This window comes from Nomascus leucogenys, chromosome 12 (assembly GCF_006542625.1).
Source record: "Nomascus leucogenys isolate Asia chromosome 12, Asia_NLE_v1, whole genome shotgun sequence".
Taxonomy (NCBI): domain Eukaryota; kingdom Metazoa; phylum Chordata; class Mammalia; order Primates; family Hylobatidae; genus Nomascus; species Nomascus leucogenys.
In genome coordinates this window covers 63,611,792-63,621,292 of record NC_044392.1, presented here as the reverse complement: position 1 = coordinate 63,621,292, position 9,501 = coordinate 63,611,792, and the positions used below count along the sequence as shown (strand labels likewise).

The 9,501-nt window shown below is 42.8% G+C and overlaps 1 protein-coding gene across 2 annotated transcripts in view; it reads left to right on the top strand.

Moving 5' to 3' along the window:
* Positions 1–1,085: 1,085 nt before the first annotated feature.
* Positions 1,086–9,501, top strand: part of CTTNBP2NL (CTTNBP2 N-terminal like) — a 69,032-nt gene continuing 60,616 nt past the window's right edge. For both annotated transcript variants that reach the window (XM_012500587.2, XM_003267983.3), the window contains exon 1: positions 1,086–1,177. The gene's annotated coding sequence lies outside the window, so the exon portion shown is untranslated. The remainder of the gene's footprint in view (positions 1,178–9,501) is intronic.

Sequence of the window (9,501 nt, the reverse complement as noted above, 5' to 3'; positions counted from 1 at the left end):
TGTCTGCCTAGGCAAGTACTAGGTCCCTAATGCTGTCTTGTGAATTATAATTGCTAAGTTTAGGGATAATGTATTAAGTGTACTACATTATTTATGCATTATGAATATTCGCCTCAAATATTTATTATATTGTATTTAAAATAATATGGTTATTGTAAATGTAACCAGCTGAATCAGTCTGTGAGCTGACAGCCATTCTGTGGAAAAGGAATTCAGAAACTTTGACCTTAGGTAGGGATACAACTAGTTATACATCCACTCCCCTCTCTGAGTTATTTGGTCCTGCCTAAGACTTGCTGCCACCAAGATCCGCATTCCTGTGTTCACAAGGCAGATATTCCTTGCATCCTCTGCACTCTCCATTGTTTCAACTTCACTGCAAACACCATTCCCCACAATATAATGAGGCCAAGGACAGAAAAAAGTCGCCTCAGCCGGCAAGCATAGTGTGGAAAAACCCGCCACACAAATTTGCAATTATTCGGGTTCTGCCTGGAAGGCAGGTCGGCTGGGTTTATGTCCCCCAAAGTTAGTATCCTCTTCTGTACAAAATGTGGTTGAGAGAAGGGTGATCTCCAGGTGTTTCATCTTTGCACCCTTGCTTCCAGCACCACGCCCACAGGCACGTCCAGAAAAAAGAAAAAAAAAGGGGGGAGCAAGGAAGCCAGGTTTTCAACAACTAATTCATTCTAATGCAGACACCAAAGCCCACTTCATTTATTAACATTCTGGATAAAATCCCAATCGATTAGGCCACCAGAGCCCTCCATTCCTAAACTCCCCGTACAGTCAGGGAAAAGCACGAAGCACTAGTCACGGTCCTGCCCAGAAACCACACAGAGGTGGAAAGTTGCAGACCCCGGGCCGGGAGGGGCGCGAGCCCACCCTGAAGCCCAGGACCCAGGAGGGCGCTTCCTCCCGGAAGTGACGCGAGCTCAATCCCAGCCTTGCTCTTCCCAAACAAAAGGGATCTTGGGGCCCCGGGAGGAGCCTGAATGACATTGGAGAAGCCCCGCCTCCAGCCGGCGCGGATTGGGGCCGAGGCTGGAGAAGCAAGGAGGCGATTGGCGCTGGTGAATGCCAATGCCCCCGCCGGGCGGCTGAGGGGGCGGAGCCTCAGCCGCCGTGGATGGGGAGTGGAGGCGGAGGGGAGCGGAGCCCGGAGCGTCGTGGAAAGGTAGGAGCCACTATCCCTGGGGCTTGGTGATGGCTGGGAGGCCGGGTTCTCAAGAGCAAAGCAAGGATAGGGGCACCGGTAGCCTCCCGCCGCCGTCCCAACGACCTCGGGGCCCATCCCCTGAGGGGGCGGGGCCGTCTCCTCCACCTCCCGGTATTCCCCGAGGAGGCGGCTCCTCATCCTTCGAGGGTCCTCACAGCTACTTTTTGTCCCTCGTCGATTCCCAGTTCCTCAGAAGGGGCTTCCCTCTGACACCCCTCATTCAAAGGCTCCTCCCACCCCGCACCTCAGCCTTGGCGGAGAGGACTCACAGGTACCGATTCTCTAGGCTGCCGCCCCCAACCCCATTTTGTACCCCCGGAAGGCGAGACATCCCTCCCTACACCTGTCCCTGCTCGCCAGGGTGGGACTGGAGCTGCTTTCCTCCGTAAGATAAAATTAGTGTTTCCCAAAAAGGAGGGATGGGGCGAAGCAAAAATCAAAGACCGACCTAGACAGCCAGCTTTACCGAGGAAGCGGCTTCTCCCTCTTAAGTTCTTCCCATCCCCCATTCTCTGATGCTCAGTCTTCCTCCCGCCGCCCCTCGCATCCTCTGGCCTCCTGTGAGGAGTCGAGAGCTCTCCTGTTTTGGGACTTCTTTGGACTCTGAAAGAGGGAGAACTAGGACCTCCTCTCCTTCACCCTTTGTACCTTCCTTCTACTTTCTGTTCCTTCTGGGAGAACCCAGCCGCTAAGGATTTCTTAGGTTTGAATTGCGTTTCATTTTTCCTTTTCCACCCTATTTCTTCCCTGAGAACTTGATGAAAAGCCATCTTATATTTCACAGTGAGGTGGGTGTGTTGGATATCTGCAGAGTTGGCTTTGTGTGGGCAGGAATGCAGTGTATGTTGCTTGACAGTCAATGAATAACACCATGTTTTCAAATGAAACAGTATACATAAGTAAATAAATAGCAGTGGATTAGGAATGAGTATATCCCAGTCTAGGGTGGGCTGGTCCATTGCTTAGGGAGACTGCAGTTAACCTTGAAGGTATACTGCAGGTTGAAACAAAAGGCAGGAAGTGTTTGAAGAAAATTCAGGGTCAGTCATCTATGTTTATGATTAATCTAGTCCTGTGTCCTTTGGTTGCTCTCTAACCCCTTTTTTATAGTGTGCTCCCCGCCCCCAGGAAACATTCATATATATTTTGATTGGTTTTACGATCATCTATCAAAATTTAGAGGATGAAAAGTAAGAACAATTTTTAAATCTCAGAGATAAGAGTAAATAAAGGCAAGGTATTCTAGCTATTCATGTTTACCAAAAAGTGCCTCTTTAGTGTGCTCCTAAAGGTTTTGTCAAGTGGCCTTCATTTCAGCAGGTGCAAAGTGTTGATTTTGACCTCACGTTAATGTCGTTGAATCCCCAGTAATCATCTGTCGCTAGCACTTTTATATATTAAAATTTACCATATATTTAGCATAGTTTGTTTTGCTTTCAATCTCAAGTCCACCTCCCCGCTGTCAGCTATAGCCAAAGCTGATAGCAATAAAATGCAAGGAGTTGGAATCACAGAGGGTGATTGTAATGACTGTTGTCTTTCACCTTCTTGATTAGACTGTCTGAAGGTAGACTTCCTAAAGGTAATTATTTTTGAATAGTTAGGTTTGAAGGTTTCAGAGCCACTCGGTGCTCACAGATCTTCTCAGTGATTGTTTCCAAATCTCCAGTAAGAAAGTACAAAGAAGAAATTGGAGGGTGTCTCTAGCAAACACAATGTGTGCCGCAGTAGAAGGATAAGACATGAGCTCCCAGCAATAACAGCAGAAAAAACTAAAAGCAGAACAGAAAATCCCAAAAAGATAAGTTGTATTACATCAGCAGAGAACAGAAAATAAACCAAGAGACTAAGCAAACCAAAGTTGTGATTGCCGAGCTTTAATAGGAAAAGCAAATAATGTTCTTTTATTATTTAGCACAGTAAGCAAGATCCGTTTGTTACACTTTTGGGTCTTGAACATCTTCCTTTAACCTTCTCAACACCTGTTTGGTCATGCTAGATTAAGAAAAGCATAGTATGCAGAGGATATATGTCTGATCTCTCTCCTTGAATTACAAATTCTTTGAGGGCAGATAGTAGTATTTTTTGTTTTTCATCTTTGTATCTTTCACAGTTCCTAGTATATAGTATGACTTAATGAGTGTTTGTTTAACTTAGTTTGAAGCTGTCACCTTAGGGTAGACTGAAAGGCAATGCACTGATTAGATTTGGCACAACTTGTTAGTATAAACGGCCTACTTGTTGTCTTCATTTAACTTGATTTTTCCCATCTGCTGTCTTATGAAATTCCAGTGTCTTAAGTGACTAAAATTTTGAATTTCTTATAAAGAAATGTCTGTGAGGCAGGGTGTGGTGGCTCATCCCTGTAATCCTTGCTGCTTGGGAGACTGAGGCAGGAGGATTGCTTGAGCCCAGGTGTTTGAGGTTACAGTGAGCTATGATCATGCCACTGCACTCTCCAGCCTGGGCAGCAGAAAGAGACCCTGTCTCTTAAAAAAAAAAAAAAAAAAAAAAAAGTTAAAAAAAATGTATATATAATCTGCTAGTTAGAAAATACTATTTTACTATCATGAAATTTGAACCAGACTTAAGAACGTAATGAGTGCTAATCATTTTAGGATTTTATTGTTCTAAATATCTGACCTGATAGGAATGAAGTGAATTTAGGAGAGCTCACTAGGGACTGATTGCTGATTTTTGTTCAAGAATAGTTTCTGAGGCCAGGCTTGGTGGCTCACACCTGTAATTCCAGCACTTTGGGAAGCTGAGGCGGGTGGATCATGAGGTCAGGAGTTCGAGACCAGCCTGGCCAACATGATAAAACCCCGTCTGTATCAAAAATGTAAAAAATTAGCTAGGTGTGGTGGCATGCACCTGTAATCCTAGCTACTCGGGAGGCTGAGGCAGCAGAATTGCTTGAACCCGGGAGGCAGAGTTTGCAGTGAGCTGAGATTGCACCACTGTGCTCTGGCCTGGGAAACAAAGCGAGACTCTGTCTCAAAAAAAAAAAAAAAAAGAATACTTTCTGAGTGTTTGGTTTTGACAAGTTACTGATCTACTTTGGGACTTTTAAAATGGATTTTTAGTTGATTTTGTGTTTTTAAAGTAACACTAAAAATAGGAACAGGGGCGCAGAACAGCCTTGGGTCCCTAAGTGTAATTATACAGGCTGATTATTGATTATGGTGGGCATAATACAATCAGTCTTCGCTGGATTTGTATCTTGGCAGAATCACATTTGCAGTGCTACCAGTTGATTTGCAGCATAGGATTTGAATTCTTGGTTTTTCTGAGTGGAGCAGAATGGTGTTTCTTGGGGGTTTCCATCTAATTGCTGTTTGGCATCATGAAGCAGGAAGCAGAGATATGCTTCTAGAGGAAATTTGTTCAGTCTATGGTGGTTGGCCCCAGGAGTGGCTTATTAGCCTGTTTTCTAAAGGCCATTTTAAAATTTCTGAATGTTTGGCTGAGCATGGTGGCTCACGCCTGTAATCCCAGCACGTTGGGACGTTGAGGCAGGCAGATCACCTGAGGTCAGGGGTTTGAGACCAGCCTGGCCAACATGGTGAAACCCCTTCTCTACTAAAAATACAAAAACTAGCCAGGCATGGTGGTGGCAGGCACCTGTAATCCCAGCTATTCAGGAGGCTGAGGCAGGAGAATGGCTTAAACTCGGGAGGCGGAGGTTGCAGTGAGCCTAAATCATGCCATTGCACTCCAGCCTGGGCGACAAGAGAGAAACTTCATCTCAAAAAATAAAAAATTAAAAAAATTAAAATTTCTGAATATTTGCTGCTAATAACTAAAAATTAAATCTTCCAAAGTTCAATTTAAAGCCTTTTAGTGAGAAAATGGCTTATTTATCATGAGCCTGGAGAATGTAATTATTTACAACACAGACTTTAAAAGCAAACTTAGGTTCATATTCCAACTCTGCTACTGTTCACTGTGTGATCCAGGGCAAGAGAAAAATTTTCTGTCTTCACCATAGCTCAGTCTGTTTCCTCAGCTGTGAGATAGAAATAACTTGGAGAGGTTTCTTTAAGGATTACATCAATAGGCCAGGTGCAGAGGCTCACACCTGTAATCACAGCACTTTTGGAGGCTGAAGCGGGTGGGTGGATCACTTGAGGCCAGGAGCTCGAGACCAGCCTGGCCAACATGGCAAAACTCTGTCTCTACTAAAAATAGAAAAATTGCCAGGTGCAGCGGCTCACGCCTGTAATCCCAGCACTTTGGGAGGCCAAGGCGGGTGGATCACCTAAGGTCAGGAGTTTGAGACCAGCCTGACCAACATGGAGAAACCCTGTCTCTACTAAAAATACAAAATTAACCGGGTGTGGTGGCGCATGCCTGTAATCCCAGCTACTCCAGAGGCTGAGGCAGGAGAATGGCTTGAACCCAGGAGACGGAGGTTGCAGTGAGCCAAGATCGCGCCATTGCATTCCAGCCTGGGCAACAAGAGCGAAACTCCATCTCAAAGAAAAAAAAAAATACAAAAATTAACCAGGCATGGTGGCATGTGCCTGTAGTCCCAGCTGCTCAGGAAGCTGGGAGATGAGAATTGCTTGAACGCAGGAGGTGGAGGTTGTAGTGAGCTGAGATTGTGTCACTGCACTCCAGCCTGGGTGACACAGCGAGACTCTGTCACAAAAAAAAAAAAAAAAAAGGATTACACGAATATATACACATATCACAAAGCAAGGTACCCAGGATATAAGAAGCACTTAGTAATTGACAGGTATTATTATTAGCACTTGGCATGTGACTTAAAGAATTTAATATTAAACATTATTTTACTCCTTCAGCATTTTAGCAAAGGTGAAGACTTAGTGTTGGATTTTAGTTATTGATTGGTTTTGTTTTAAATTTTTCAACATGTGACTAAGTCCTAAATAGAGGGAAACAAAGCTTGTTTGCATATGTCATGATCTCAAGCATCTGAGCCAAAGATTTTTAGGAGAGTGTATATCTGTCTTGGAGTGTGTGTATTTAATACTTTTGTCATGCAGATTATCTTTCTTGAGTTTTTTGGTCCAAGGAAAAAAGAAAGGCAAGGGATTCAGCTAGCTGATGTCTTCTTTCTGAATTGTCAGTTGCTCCACACCAAGCTCTACTCTCTTTAAGTAGCACCAACCTGAATGTTTTGTAGATACTGTGATTACTGTTCAGAATTATACCTTAGGTGAAATTTAAGGGACTTTTAATGGTAATTTTGATTAAAAGTGGTTTTTACCTTACTTTTGAAGACAGCCTCCCCCACTGTCTCCAAAGTAAGGAGCGATGATAGGAACAACCAAAACTGGAGTGAGAAGAAAACATGGATAGGGGAGTTGAGTAGAGGTAGGGGAACATGAAGGGCGGGAGTTTGTGGGTTGAAGAAAACAAGACTACAAGGAGGCATTGAACTAGATAATGCAATACGCTGTAATATGGCTCATCTTTGCCAGTTATTTCCAAACTCTACATTTCAGATACAGAGCCAGAACTTCCAATCTAAATGTGTCATATGCTGTTTAATGAATCCTTTCTGACTTCTGGAGCCACAAAGAATATAGTTCTCAATTGTTACTGAATTTAAAGAATGCAACCCTTAATTGTTACTGAGTTTAATAGAAACAAGAAAGGAAAATAGGAAAGCACAGGATGATGGGGTCTACAGACAAAGACTCCTGACCGTGAGCTTCGGGAGCATGTGCATAGATTATTTGTGCAAAACTGCTGGGAAAGGCTAGGCTGAAGCTGAAGTGTGCTCTGGGTCTACCCACCATAGAAAGGTGAGAGCCAGGCCAGGCATGGTGGCTCACGCCTGTAATCCCAGCACTTTGGGAGGCCGAGGCAGGTGGATCACCTGTGGCTGGGAGTTCAAGACCAGCCTGACCAACATGGAGAAACCTCGTCTCTACTAAAAATACAAAATTAGCCAGGCATGGTAGCACATGCCTGTAATCTCAGCTACTCAGGAGGCCAAAACAGGAGAATCGTTTGAACCCAGAAGGCGGAGGTTGCGGTGAGCCAAGGTCGCGCCATTGCACTCCAGGCTGGGCAACAAGAGTGAAACTCCATCTCAAAAAAAAGAAATGTGAGAGCCAGGGAAGGAGAACAGAAAGGAGAAGCAGGGATAAATTGTTTTAACACGAGATAAGAATTGTAAGTTATAATGGAGAGAAGGATGAAGGATAACTGACAGGTAAGTTATAGGAAAAAGAAAGAAGCACAAACTGGGTTTTTCGTTGGAGAGTGGGGGCTCGGGGGAGGCCCTCATTACTTGGTTTCTGCTAAATAGTCCTTTCTGTTACAGCAGGTGCTACAGAAGTAACAACAGAACCAATCTAGTTCTTAACTGACTTAATGTTTGAGGGTATAACAATGATCTGGTCTAGCCCTACATATCAGTTTCATCTTGTTGCCTCTTGTCCTTAAATTGAGGGCACAGAATAAATTTCCTTAAAAGGCTCTATCCCCAAAGACTTCTTCACTTCTAAACCTTTAGCGGTCACCACACTAACAGACTCTTAACACGTTCCTCTTGGGGTCAAATAACTTCCCATTTGGCCTGTCTCATATCACAGTCATCATTTCCCCAGAAACCCAGTTCCATTTCTAAGATCCCTGTTTTTGCTAATGGTATCATCGTTGTAGTCACCCAGTCTCAAAACCTCAGCTGATCTGGGATTATTTCCCCTCTAACCTCCCTAAATGAAAATCCATCATTTACTGTAAGTAAATTCTTAAATAACTAAGTAAATTCTTTTTAATGTCTCTTTTGTCAGTCTCTTCCATTCTTATTGCTACCATCCTAGTTCATACATTTTTGCCTCATACCTATGCTGTTAAATTTTTTTCCCGACTATTCTTTCTGTTTCCATTTTCTCTTCAGTCAAGTCAGCTCTGTACTGTAAGCATTAACTTTCCTAAAACTATGCTTTTGTTATGATTTTTCACCAGGTTAAAAATGTTGAGTGGCTTCCCATTTTCTAAAAGGTAAAGTTCAGTTGTGTTGGCTGAGATTGAAAGTGCTGTACATTTCTTTCCAACCAGCATTTTTTTAGTATCTGTTTGAACCAGAGACTGCTAGTGCTAAGTGTGATCAAGTTGAATAGACAGAGTAGTTGTTCAGATGAGTTCAGAGTCTTGTGAGACAGAAGACAGATATGTAAACAGATGAATTGATGTAATAGAATGTCATAACTGCTCTTGAATTACGAATGTAAATACATATCCATTGTGCATTTAATTTAATATAAAAAAAGGCTGTGATATTTTTAGGAAACCCATTTCTCAGTCATCACAAGTTGAAGTTGTGACTTGATTAAAACCTGTTAAAATTCAGTGGAAGCAAAGGCATGCGATTACCTGTATGCTAAAGGCACAAAAAACTAATCTAAGCAGAAGAATGGCCTTTTCTTTTCCCAAGTATTGTGCAGATACAATTGGCTTGAACATGTCTCTAAACTGACTTTCCCAGGAACTGGCCAGGCCATCTCTTTCTTTTTGGAGCAGATCAACCTGCTGGAAGTCAGAAGTAAACTTGTTTTGGTTTGTAAATTAGACACGTGAATGATAGACAATGATGATGATAGACAGTGATAGACAAGGATGATTTATCCTTGCAGATGAAACCAAAAAGTATGCTCTTTAAGGATGAGAAATGAGAAACTGACCAGTCACTAACTCATTTAAACCATGCAGCCTCCTGTTATAGTATGTATTGTTATGTCCATTTTATAGATAAAGAACTGAAGTTCAGAGGTTAAATGGATCAAAGAGCAAGTGGCAGAGCCTGGATGCAAACTCAGCTCTGTCAGATTCCAAAATCCCTGTGCTTTCCACTATAACACACTGTCTCCCAGCAGAATTACTGTCCCTGAAGAACCATAGAACAAAAATTGCCAGGCTTGTTGGTAATATTCAACTGATACTCAATTGTTAAACTTTTTTTAAGTTAGTTATCTGTCTTAGAAGACAAAACAACATCACGAGTTTTATTTCTGTTAGAGGATTATTTGAAGTTTTTTTTTGCAGTTCAGATAAAGTCAGATTATGGGCATAGCTAAAACACAGATTCCTTAACTGTTTGATGGTTAATCCTTCATACCATACTCTGTGGAGTTTATCCCCAGTGTGGAATCTTAGTGGAATCAATGACGTCATCATCCTACATTAGCATTTGAAGGGTTTGCATTCCAGGCTGCCTCTAGAATTGTGGCCCCTGAATCATCTTACTGAAAATAATCAATCTACATGTTATTGTTCCCTTGTTGTGGTATTTTACAAGTTAT